This window comes from Phocoena sinus, chromosome 4, assembly GCF_008692025.1.
Source record: "Phocoena sinus isolate mPhoSin1 chromosome 4, mPhoSin1.pri, whole genome shotgun sequence".
NCBI lineage: Eukaryota > Metazoa > Chordata > Mammalia > Artiodactyla > Phocoenidae > Phocoena > Phocoena sinus.
The window spans coordinates 8,732,233-8,745,233 of NC_045766.1; the positions used below are offsets into that span (position 1 = coordinate 8,732,233).

The 13,001-nt window shown below is 40.8% G+C and overlaps 1 pseudogene; it reads left to right on the forward strand.

Moving 5' to 3' along the window:
• Nucleotides 1-11,860: 11,860 nt before the first annotated feature.
• LOC116753177 lies at nucleotides 11,861-12,573 on the forward strand (annotated as a pseudogene).
• Nucleotides 12,574-13,001: the final 428 nt, after the last annotated feature.

Below are 13,001 nucleotides of genomic sequence, written 5' to 3' on the forward strand. Positions count from 1 at the left end.
ATGTTAAGTGCTTTGAAATCTTCAGAGAGTAGGAAGGACAATATATTGTACCACTCATTTGGAACATAACATCATTCTATCAGAGACTAATATTTCAGTTCTTCCTTTTATTTCAATATTTTCACTTTGATCTCTTTTGCATTGCCTATCTGTATTTTATGGAAGAAGCAGGGTTCAATATAATACAGAAATAAGCAAAAATTCTAAGGAGCTCAGAAATATTTGGGGGGTTGTCTGGTCCTTTCTACCATTGATTTTTTTTTTTTACCATTGATTTTTAATAAAAGCGTATTGCATTAAATTGAACAGCACCAAACCAGTACTTAAAAGAGGCATCTGTTACATAAGAGAAACAAGCTCTGTTTTCACTGTGGGACTGCTGGCTGATCATGAACCCAGTCAGGGCCCCAGTTTTCTCATCTAAAAAAATGATGGCTGGATGAGACAATCTCTAGCTGCAATATTCTTTGAGCACATGGAATCTAAGTTGAGAAAAACCTGTACTGAACATGTCTAATCAGGGTGGCTTGTGCTACAACATAGCGGTACTTCCTTAGAAATCCCAACCTAAGAATCCTCAATTTTTGAAAACTCCAAAGTTCATACATTGAGAAAACCAAATCCCCTCCCAAGAAAGATAAAATAATCACCTTCAAATATCAATTCATCTTGACTAATGGCATAATTTGTTCAAAATACTTCTAGAATCAAACCAGTAATTCAGTCCGGAGCTTATCCATCTAGAGCCAAAGAAGTTTACTTTTATAAATGAATATATCAGAGATCGTCATCTGCAAGCTACCCCTAAGTTCCCAAGGGTTAAGATATGTGGAAAATAAAAATAAACAAAAGGCTTTTAGTAATTATTTAGCCTAACAGTTTCTTCCCTTTTCAGTATCATTAAGAATTCATGCTTCCCTGATGGCGCAGTGGTTGAGAGTTCGCCTGCCGATGCAGGGGACACGGGTTCGTGCTCCGGTCCGGGAAGATCCCACATGCCGCGGGGCGGCTGGGCCCGTGAGCCATGGCCGCTGGGCCTGCGCGTCCGGAGCCTGTGCTCAGCAATGGGAGAGGCCACAACAATGAGAGGCCCGCGTACCGCAAAAAAAAAAAAAAAAAAAAAGAATTCATCTCACAAAACTAACTAAAGTTTAAAAAATTCCATTTTGATTTCACTTCTAGTAGGTCTGACTCCCCTGAGATGAAAACACTGAGGACCATTCCTTTGAGACTTGGGTCCCAGACAAAGCTTTGCCTTCCCTGAGAGAGGAGTACACTTCCTCCTTTCTGATGGCTGATTTGTAATTTATCATGCTTCCCTCGTACCCCACCTGCCAAGAAGCTTAGACTTAAGGTCGAAACCCAATCACAGCAACCACGTGAACGGTTGAAATTAGCATATTTTCCTTTTCCTTTTTCCTATACCCTGCTTTTCTATTTTATTAACCTTGTTGCTAAGTTGCATTTTATAAGTTATTGCAAACTCTTTTGGAAAGAGGTGAAGTATAAATAAATACCACTGTGAAATGAGCGTAACATGTAAAAATTACAGTCTATATTTAAAGAACAACATTCTTCACATCTATACAAGTATATTAAAATTAAAAGTGAACTTATTTGGAAGTGAACAGCATGATATCAGCAAAATTTAGACAAGTAAGTAATTTGTTTATTTGACGCTTCATCAACTGTCTCAATCCATTTGGCTTTATTAATCTCTCAGGGAAAATTGAGGCCTCTCTGAAAACTTGGAGTGTTCAATTCAATTAAATATTTTGTAAAAATACATGTAACTAATTTTTAGGTGAATGTCTAACTTCAAAGTGGAAACAAAACTCAGAACTGGAGGCTCTGTAGTATTTAGGGGAGTGTAAAGACTCAAACACATTTGAAGTTTATTTTTTGTTCATGTAAGTTCTACAGGGGAGTGAGTGGGGTGTTTAGAAAAAGATTCACAGATAAGGTGACACTTGAGAAGGCCCTTCAAAGACAGGAGGGATAAGGAGATGGACAGGAGGGAAAATCTTGCTAAAATGAACAGGCTAGAGAAATAAACCAGGATCACATCATAGAGGACCTGGGACTGGAGGCTAAAGAGTTTGAAATTCATCCTGTGGATGATGGAAAGTTCCTGATGGATTTTAAGCATCAGGGAAACAAGATAAAACTGCATTTTGCTAAAACTGTTATCCTGGCCACAGTGTGGAGGAGAAATTATGGGCCAGAGTGGAAACAGGGGGCCAGTCAGGAGATAGTTGTGGTAGTTATTAGAAGGTAGGTTTACTATATACACTAGGACAAAGTTCCTGGGCAGAAAAACACCCCTCACCCCACTCCAACCCTTAGGCATGTTCACAAGCAACAGGAAATTTCACACAGACAAATGCTCCTAATCTGTACATAGATGCTTCCAGGCAGTAACCTTAGCTCAAGTTGTATTTATGAAATGTGTGGAGCTAGATGAGAATGCCTTCCTCTTTATTGATTACTTTCAATTACACATTGGGATAGTCTTTTGCCAGATATGCCTTATGATTTAGATCAGTGCTTCTTTATCTGTGAGGAAGGACCAGGTTTTGTGTTTTCCTTTTCCAATATGTCACAGGCTGACACTTTCTTAAAATACAATAATGATAAATTACTAGAAAAATGAAATGAAAAAGCAAAGAATACAAAATACAAGCCCTTTTTCTAATTTTATTGAACAAACAAAAAATAACTCCGTCAAATTGCTATCAGAGTCTCTGAACGCTTACTCTCAATTTCTGCCGTGTACCAGTGAGAGTTTGCAGACTGGCACAAGTGCACAGACCACACTGAGCAGCATTGGTCCAGAAGGGCAGAGCAAGAGGTATGGAGCACAGGAAAAGTGAAAACCTCCAAGGGGATCCTAGACTCCCCTAGTTTATTCTCCCCAAAGAGACTGAATGATGACAGTACTAAAACCAGTAGGCAAAAGTGATCAGACACAAAGTCCAGCTTTGTGTTATGAAATAATGTAAACAAAGCAGCTTTTTTATTAGATTTGGGTCAATGGGGATGTTTCCCTCCTATGTAACTTTGCTTTCAGCAACCACTGAGACCAATATTTAAACATGTTAGCACTGATGAGCAATGCCAGAAAAAATATAATCAAACAAAGTGACTAAATTAATAATTTATACACTAACAACTATGTGAAAATATAAGGCATGAGGAATTAAATTAGAAAAAAAATGTAATCCAAATTAGGGTGCATCTCAATTAAATTAGATTCCCCAACAGTGCTGTAAGTTTAGTTAAAGCCCATAGCACTACAATGACCTTAACATCACTATGGTAACTAGGCTTGGAGCATATATGGTATATTCGAAGCACTTTATAAATACTTATGTGGATGCTTCACTTAAGCTTAAATGGTCATAAGATTCTTCCCAGACCTCTCTTTACAGGGCAATAATAATAGTTATTTATTAAACACTGGTTGGCTTCAGAGACATTCTCTTTAAATACACACCAACAACCCTGTAAGATAAGTATTATATTCTCCCATTGTAAAGATGAGAAAACTGAGGTTCAGAGAAGGTAAATACCTTATGAAAGGTACACAATTGTTAAGAGAAGAGACCACGTTGAAACCCTTATCTCTGATACCAAAGCATGTCGTTATAGCCAATATGCTCTACTGTATTCTGCCTGAGTCATTGGCTCACAGTGGAGCTTTGACCCAGAGGCTAGAGACAGCCTGGCTGGAGTTGCTTTTTCAGCTTTGACTGAGATGGAGATACACTAGTTCTTGACCCTCACTCAGTAGTAAAATCCCTAGCAAGGTGCTACCACCCAGGACAGCCCAATCTCTGTAACTGCCTGTCTTTTTTTAACTTTTTATTTTGTAATAACTTTAAATTAATAGAAAAGTTGCAAAACTAGTACAGAGAAGTTCTCATATACCCTTAATCCATTTGCCCCTAATGTTAACCATCTTACATAACCACAGTACCATTAATGAACCCAGGATATTAACATTGTTACAATACTATTAAGCTACAGACCTTGTTCGAATTTTGTCAGCTTACCCATTAATGCCATGTTTCTCACTGCATTTTGTTTTTCTCCCTCCTCTGTCTCCTCCAATCTGTGACAGTTCCTCAGTCTTCATCTTTCATAACCTTGACACTTTGAAGAGCGCAGCTCAGTTGTATTGTAATATAATACAATATAATCTAATAATATATTATAATACAATATAATACAATCAGAATGTCCCTCAATTTGGATTTGCTGGATGTTTTGTCATGCTTACCTTACGGTTATGGATTTGGGGGCAGAACATCACAGAGATGATGTGCCTTCCTAGGGTACTGTCTCAAGCGATGCACATTGTCACTGTCTTATTATTAAGACTATGTATGTCACTATTATTATTAACCTTGATTAAGGGGTTGTCTACCAGATTTCTCCACTGGAAAGTTACTATATTTTCACTTTGTATTTATTTGGAGATGATATATTTTGAGATCCTCCTGCCAGCCTTTTTAATTTTGACATATCAGCTTGCTAATTTCAGCACAGTTTTTTCCAGTGGAAATGTATTTTAACACGTGATTACCATGGTTTAAGATATTTACTATAGATAGTTTTTGCATTGAATCTGATCAATCCTGACCATCTATGTTTTAAAGACTATATGTATATACACATGTGTGTATCTTTATCTGCACACATACATATTCAGATCTGTTTTGTGAGCAAGCTGTTTTATAGTTGAAGTATAGTTGACTTATATTAGTTTCAGGTGTACAACACAGTGATTCGATATTTTTAAAGATGATACTCCATAGAAAGTTATTATGAAGTATTGGCTATATTCCTTGTGCTGTACATTACATCCTTGCAGCTTATTTATTTTATACCTAGTAGTCTGTACCTCTCAATCCCCTACCTCTATCTTACCCGTCCCCGTTGGTAACCGCTAGTTTGTTCTCTGTATCTGTGAGTCTGTTTCTGTTTTGCTATATTCATTTGCTTGTTTTATTTTTCAGATTCCACATATAAATGAAAACATATAGTGTCTTTCTCCATCTAACTAATTTCACTAAGCATAATACACTCCAGGTCCATCCCTGTTGTTGCAAATGGCAAAACTTCATTTTTTTTTTTTATGACACTGACTGTTCAGAAGAGGATGGTTGGAGTGGACAAGCAGAGAACAAACCTACTCATCATTGAGAAGGAAGAACAGCCTCTAGGGGACTGGATGAGGAACAGAAAGACAAAGTGAGGATAGTCAACAGAGAAGAAGTAGAGCCCCAGAGAACTCTGGAAAAAGGCTATGAATTGTCTCTGCCCCATTGTTCAATATTCCCTTGATAATTTAACCCCCACTCACTCATCCTCAAGTTTTAGCAAGACACATTACCTTCCATGTTGAAACTGCATTTCCCAGCTAGATGTGGGCCCATAACTAAGTTCCCAACAATGGCATGTGAGCAGCAAGTGCTGGGGGCACTTCATCAGAAGGGCTTTTTCCCTCTACTCTCTTTCCTTCTTCAACCATGATCCTAGAACAGGACTTCTTGTCCATTTTGCATCATGGACTGCTTTGGCATGCTGGTGAACCCCCTGAGACCTTAACAGAATGATGCTTTAAATACATAAAGATACAAAGGATTATAGGGCTTCCCTGGTGGCACAGTGGTTGAGAGTCTGCCTGCCGATGCAGGGGACACGGGTTCATGCCCCGGTCCGGGAAGATCCCACATGCCGCGGAGAGGCTGGTCCCGTGAGCCATGGCCGCTGAGTCTGTGCGTCCGGAGCCTGTGCTCCACAACGGGAGAGGCCGCAACAGTGAGAGGCCCGCGTACCGCCAAAAAAAAAAAAAAAAAAAAAAAAAAGGATTATAAAGGAAATCAGTCATATTGAAATTATAAGAATTATGAAGGAAACCAATCATAATGAAATACAGTTATAAAAATTTTTTTAATGTATGATACCTTACTCTGTGTATTTCTTTATTGATATATTACATAACAAGATTTAACAAGGGAGGGGGTCCAATGACTAACATGGTTTTGAGATGATGCATAGAAATGGTAGTTTGAGATAACTGCAGTAACTATAATGTGATTTGATAATACATGTGCCTTCCATTGGTGACAAAGTCACTAGTCTGGCTAACTTCACTATGGGTTGTTGCCTATAATTGAAGGAAACACTATATCTCTGTTAGAGGTTTTTTAACTCAAGTTCATAGACATCCTAAATTCTATCCATAGACCCCAGATTAGAGGATATTGGAGCAAGAAGACAGAAGGACTGACCCCATGACCCATGGAACAAAGCCACCACTTGCTCTGGACTCCTTCTCTATTGATGTCTGGACTGTTACTTAAAAAGGGAGAAATTTCTATATTGTTTGAACCACTTTGCCATTCTTTTTTCTGTATATGACTCTCAGTTACGATAGCTGAGCTGTACTCCAGCTCACTAGTTCTCAAACTTTTTGGTCTTCAGACCCCTTTACAATCTTGAAAATTGTTGAGGACCTCAAAAAACTTTTATATGGGTTATATGTATCAATATTTACCACATTAGAAATTAAAACTGAGAAATTTTTATTTTCTCATTCATTTAACAATAACAAAACCATTACAAGTTAATATCAATAGCATTTTTATGAAAGATAGCTGTATTTTCCAAAAAAAAAAAATTAGTGAGAAGAATAGGTATTGTTTTACATTTGTGAAAATCTCATTAGTGTCTGGTTTAATAGAAGACAGCTGGATCCTCATATTTTATTCTGCATTCAATATGTTTTGCTTTGTTGTTTTGATTGAAGTATATGAAGAATATTCAACTTCACACAGATATGTAGTTGGGAATGGGAGGGGTATTTTAATAGCCATTTGAGATAATCTAGGGTATTTCTTATTGATATTATACTAAAACTTGACAAGTGGTAGTTTCTTAAAAGTTAGTTGTAAAGTAAAATCTGAAAACATACAAATGAACTTTCATACCCTGTTGCATTAAAATCCATTGGTCTGTCTTGCACTTTGAAAGGCTCTCTTACCCATGTGCAATTTTGTCTCATGAATTGGTCATTTTGAGAATATTGGTTCATTGAGTTATGCAGATCTTCCAAATGTTGATGCATCATTAGACAATATGCAAAAATCACACTGGTTAAATTCACCACAAATCTCATCAAAAAGAGTTTTTAAGTATTGGGAAGCCGTCAAGCTCATGGTGGTGGATACAAGTCTTCCACAATTATAATTTTCACTTGAAAGCTCAAATGCTATCATTGGCAACAAATACTGTCAGTTGTTTTCCTTGAAGTGACAGGCTTCCTTAATACAGTCTTAAGGAAATATCTGCCAACCACTATAGCTTGTCTATCAGTCATTCTTTCAAGTAAAAATGGTTTTCTGCAAAAAAGAGGCTAATTCATCTCATAGCTCAAGCAAGCACTTTGTCTTCAGACAACCCTCACAGTTCAGGATGTGAAAAAGTAGTTTACATACACTTCCCATTTTGTCCTCCAGAACATTAAAAAGACATGCACTCAAGGGTTGAAATTTGATTAAATTAATTTTGTTTTATTAATTAGTTTAATAAAATTTCTATTTCTTTATCAAAGACATTCGTAAGTGAAACTGACTTTTTAAAAAAACATATACTGCGAGGGCCTGGTAGTGAAGAATACAATCGTTACTAGAATTTTGGTATCACAACCTTGATTTGTGCTGAGGTACCAGCAGTTTCACCATCAGTGCAAATGGCAATACAGTGAAAAGGACAAATAAAATCTTAGTGTTGTTATGAAAACAGTCTGACCTGTGGAATGCCAAGAGTCTGAGAGACCCTTAAGGGCCCAGGGACTGGACTTTTAGAACTGCTGCTGTAATTAATACAACCTCCAGGACCTAAAACAGGTGATAAGCTGGATGGGAACTGCTCAGGGAAAAGGAACACAGGTGACAAGAAATGAGTCAGTATCAAGTTTAATGCTCTGCACATGACCCTGGCCAATGGTCATGACCCTGAAGAAGTACTGTAACAGAGCAGGACCCTATGGGGCCTTCCTGGGACAGAGCATCCACCAACACCGTGTTCTCTGTGACTGCCTCTTGTCTGTAGAAAAACTTTAGCCAAATAATAAATTTAATCAGAGAAATGAAAAAAAAATGCAGAAGCAAAGGAAAGCAGTAAAACAAGACAAAATAATAATACTTTAGCCATTAAACAAAGTCAAAGACCTTTAGTCCCTCCTCAAGGGCTATAGATAATATCCTGAGCCCTATCCTGTGAGCTGTCTTGCAGATACTGAAACCCCCATCAGGTGGAAGAAGTTAATGACCTGATGACCAGACTGTAGCCATGACATAAACTACTCCATCTTACACAATTCTGAGAACTGGCCTCAAGGAAATGGGAACAAACTGACCCTGGAATTGAAGATTAACTGTATGTGAAACAATCAATATGATGCTGATCAGACCATGGCATGACCACTTTCAAGACGACTGTCAGAGCTTCCTGTGCTGTTCTGCACGTAGCCCCCATCCCCACCCCCGCCTGTGCACCCCGAAAGTCCCACTTTAAAAACTCTTGTCCCCAGATCGGCAATGGGGAGTTGGTTCTTTGGGACATGAGTCCACCTTCTCCCCAGGATTGCTAGCTTCCTCAGTAAAGCTATCTTTCCTTCTACCCCACACTTGTCTCTTAGCATTGGATTCTTGAATGATGAGCAGTCAAACCCAAGTTCAGTAACAGTATGGACCTTGGTTCCACAGGCTGCCCCTGGGCTGGCAGGCACTTGGGTTTCATTAACTTCCCTGTCCTCTCCTGTCATGGCTTTGCCCAGCCAGTAAGCCAGTAAGTACTCTCAGGTTCTGAGATCTCATAATTTCTCTTGTTTTGTCCATGTAGCATTCCTCCTACACCCCACTTCTTTTCCAGACTGCCTATTTTCTGGAACTGATCCCACCTCCACGTCTGTCCAGGTGTTTTGCAGTGGGATGAGTAAGGTTACAGCATGACACAGCTCTCAGGCTGCAGCTAATCAGGGCAGAGGTGGACCCAAGACTCAAGCTGTGTCCATAACCCTTTGCTGAAAATGTTGACTCTGGGGGTGCAAATGGGTCAGTCTCTCTCCAGACGGCTGACGCTGTAAGATAGAAACTGGTGGTTCTCAAACTAGGCATGCATTAGAATCACCTGGAGGGCTTGTTAAAACAGACTGCTGGGCCCCACCCAGAGTTTCTGATTCTATGGGGCCTAAGAGTTTACATTCTAATGATTTCACAGGTGAGGCTAATGCTGCTAGTCTGGGGACCACACTTTGAGATTGATGTAAAGTTCCAGAACCATCAGGGATCAAGGGCATGGTTCCCATTCTACAACTAGAGAGGTTGAAAAAATATGTCTGGAGAGAGAGAAAAAGAGAGATAAATAGAGAGACAAAGGGAGAGAGAGAGGGAGAGAGACAGACATAGGTAGAGACAGAAACAGAGACAGAGAGCCTGAAATATAGAGGTAAGATTCGTAGATACTATCCTGGTAGTTTTCAAGGGCTGTTTCCATTGGTTCCTGAATCTCAGCCACATGCCTATTTTGGACTCCACAAAATCCCCTGCATCCTTGGAATATAATAAAATATGGGTTAAAGTTGGGTTTCTGCCCCGCTAAGCTCAATATCTTCTTAACAGATACACCCTCCCAGAACCATCCCTGCAGAACTGGCTTTTCCCTTAAATTCTACTTGGAACCACAAACCAAGGCAGTGGAAACAGAATAAATGTCATGAAGCCTCTCACAGACACCAAGACCTCAGCCAAGATCTGCATCAAAGCTGCTAGTTGGTGAAGAAGAGCCCCAAACACCAGTAGGATTCTCAGCCACAGCTCAGGGGATAGCATCATGGATGGAAATGCAGGCTCTGGGTGAGAATGCATTGGTTTCAACCTCACTCTGCTGCTTGCCAGCTGTATACCATGAGCCAATTACTTAAACTCCCTAAGCCTCAGTTTCCTTATCCATAAGGTGAGGATGACAATAATACCTGCCTCAAAACATTCCTGTGAAAATGAAACAGGATCAGTAGGGCAGCTTAGCACAGCATCTGGCACGGGGTGAGTTCTCAAAAATGTTGATTACAGTTATCTTTTTTTTTTTTTTTTGACCACACCGCATGGCATGTGGGATCCTAGTTCCCCAACCAGGTATTGAACCCATGCCCCCTGCAGTGGAAGCACGGAGTCCTAACCACTGGACCACCAGGGAATTCCTATGGTTATTATTAATTATTGTTTCTGGTCTCTTCTCACGGTGATCCTGGATCTGCAGAACCACATTCATGGATCCTGGTCTCTGATCCTCTGGATTTGGCTTTTGGGCTTGATCTCTCCAGGCTATGTTCTCCCATGTAGGGCGCTTCATCCCAGTTCCAGCTCTCAGCAATCTAGCTGATAGATTTACCAGGAGATAATTCCGGCCTCCAAATCATCATGGCTGTTAATTCCATCAAAGGTTGAGAGTCTTCAAGGGAGTGTCCTAGCCCCAACCGTCTGGGCAAGAATTCCAAGGCAAAACAAGGCCTGGGAATGGATTTCTGCAAGCTGGTAATAAGAGTCAGCTCATATGTGACAAGGGACAAAGATGATGGTAGCAAGCTGAGGTGGGAAGAGTTCTGATCCTGGGTTCAGGTGTTATAGTGGCTTCTCATGCAGTGTCCGTGGCTTCAGGTATGAGGATCTGGCGTCAGTTAAGAACCTGCTAAGGGGAAGATATAGCTCCTGTCAGATAGGACACCAACATCACCTGCCACTCAACCACGTTGGAAAATCAATATCTGTCTTCAGTTTCTCCTATTTTCATCTTGCTAGGCCCTGTGCCCTAAAAACCCAGGACAGCCACCTGCTACAGAGCCAACTCCTAGAGTGAGCCAACAGTGATATCCTAACAAGGGAAAACACAGAAAAACAGATAACCCAAGTTCTATACCCTTTGGGTATTTCCATCTGTGACCCTCATCTCTCTCATCCTCAGAAATCCTCCTCTCCCGTGCCCTCATGTGCTTCTACTGCCTCATTCCTCCTCCCCCAGTTCACCTGGTTTCCCGTACTTGCCTTGGTAGCTTGTATCTCTATGTTCCCTGGGACTGCTGGCCATGATTGAATGTGACCCTCCTCCAGGACCAGTGTCTCCTTGACAACCTTCTCAAATTGAGGCTGTGGATTCTCCCATGATCCCAGCATCTCCCCTGCCTCTTCCAAAACTCCCTCCTCTGATGTTTTCCCGTTAAGCCGTCTCATTCACTCCATGGTCTGAGTTACTGCCTATGTATTGATGACTACTAAATCTTCATTTCCATTCCATCTTTGCCTCTGATCACCAGACTCGTATATCTAACTGCCCTTCGAAATCCCTAAAGTTGTCCCTGAGGCACCCTCAAATGAAATGCTCCAAACGGAACCCCCTATTCTTAAAGTTGCACACTTAATTTCTACTCCTGTGTCTTTTACTTCAACACACAGCCACGTAGCAAGGAGCTGAGGACTTCTGCCAACAACCAACACCAACGTGTCAGCCAAATGAGGGAAGACACCTCGGAAGTGGATCCTCTAACCTCAGTCAAGACTGCAAGTGACGGTCTCGCGAGATCGTGGGCGGCAGTGCGTGGGGAGGAGGTGGCCCCCCCTCCCAGAGCCATCCTTGCAGGCTACTCGGATGAAGTTGAAAAGAGCTCGACTAGGTGCTAAGGTGCTAAGAAAGAGAGTGTAAGACAGTAAAATAATTAAATATTTTTACTGAGTCTCTTCAACAGGCCACATTTAAGAGGTGTCTCGTAGCCTCTGCTGCCAGAGGCTGGAACACAATGGGTCACACAGAGACACTAGACACCGAGGATGAAGTGGGACCTTTTAACCCATCTTTCTCCAAGTCCTCAAAGTGAAGCCATTGCCCACGAATTGCAGGGGCTTTCCTTGCTCTCCAGTCAGCACCTGCCCCCTCGGAACAAAAGGAAGATTATGCTCCAGCCGAGGCTGCAACAAAGAGGACGAGAGGACAGCTAGTGGACCAGGGCATCATGCCACCTCCGAAGAGCCCAGCGGCATTCCAGGAGCAATGAAAAGACTTGGAAGGGGCCAGAACCATAAACCCTTTGAAGCACAAGATCTGGAGCCAACCCGATGGTTCTGAACTTGTCAGGATGCCCATTTTAGAAAGAACGTTTGCAGAGCCATCCTTGCAGGCTACTCGGATGAAGTTGAAAAGAGCTCGACTAGCTGATGATCTGAATGAAAAGATTGCTCAAAGACCTGGTCCTATGGAGCTGGTAGAGAAAACACCCTTCCTGTAGACTCCAGTGTTAAGGAGGTAATTATAGGCATTGGGAAGGACGACTGTCCTCAAACTCACAGCAATTTATCATTTGACAAAGACAGCAGTGATGCTTTGTCTCCAGACCAGCCAGCCAGCTAGGAGTCGCAAGGGTCAGCCACATCCCCAAGTGAGCCAAAAGTTAGTGAATCGCCATCTCCTGTGACTACAAACACTCCAGCTCAAGTATCACCTTTCTTGTTTTGACCCCTAAACAGAGGAAGTGCTTTGTTTTTTATATATTAAGGTAATACATTATCACCAGAAGAAAAGTCTGAAAGTGCAGAAAAATATAGATTTTCACATGTAATCCAACCACTGTTAACATTTTCAATAGATTCTTACATTTTATATCTGTTCTATATACACATTTTTAACAAACAGTTTTGCAACTTGCTTTAAAATTTTTTCATATAACTTTTTTTGAGATATAACGCACATATCCTAAAATCCACCCTTTTTTCTTTTTAACTATGTTAACCAGTTTAAGCATACAGTTCAGTAGTGTTACATATACTCACACTGCTGTACAACCGATCTCCAGAACTTTTTGTCTTGCTAAACTGAAACTAAACCCATTAAAGTGCATCTCCCCAGGGCTTCCCTGGTGGCACAGTGGTTAAGAATCAGCCTGC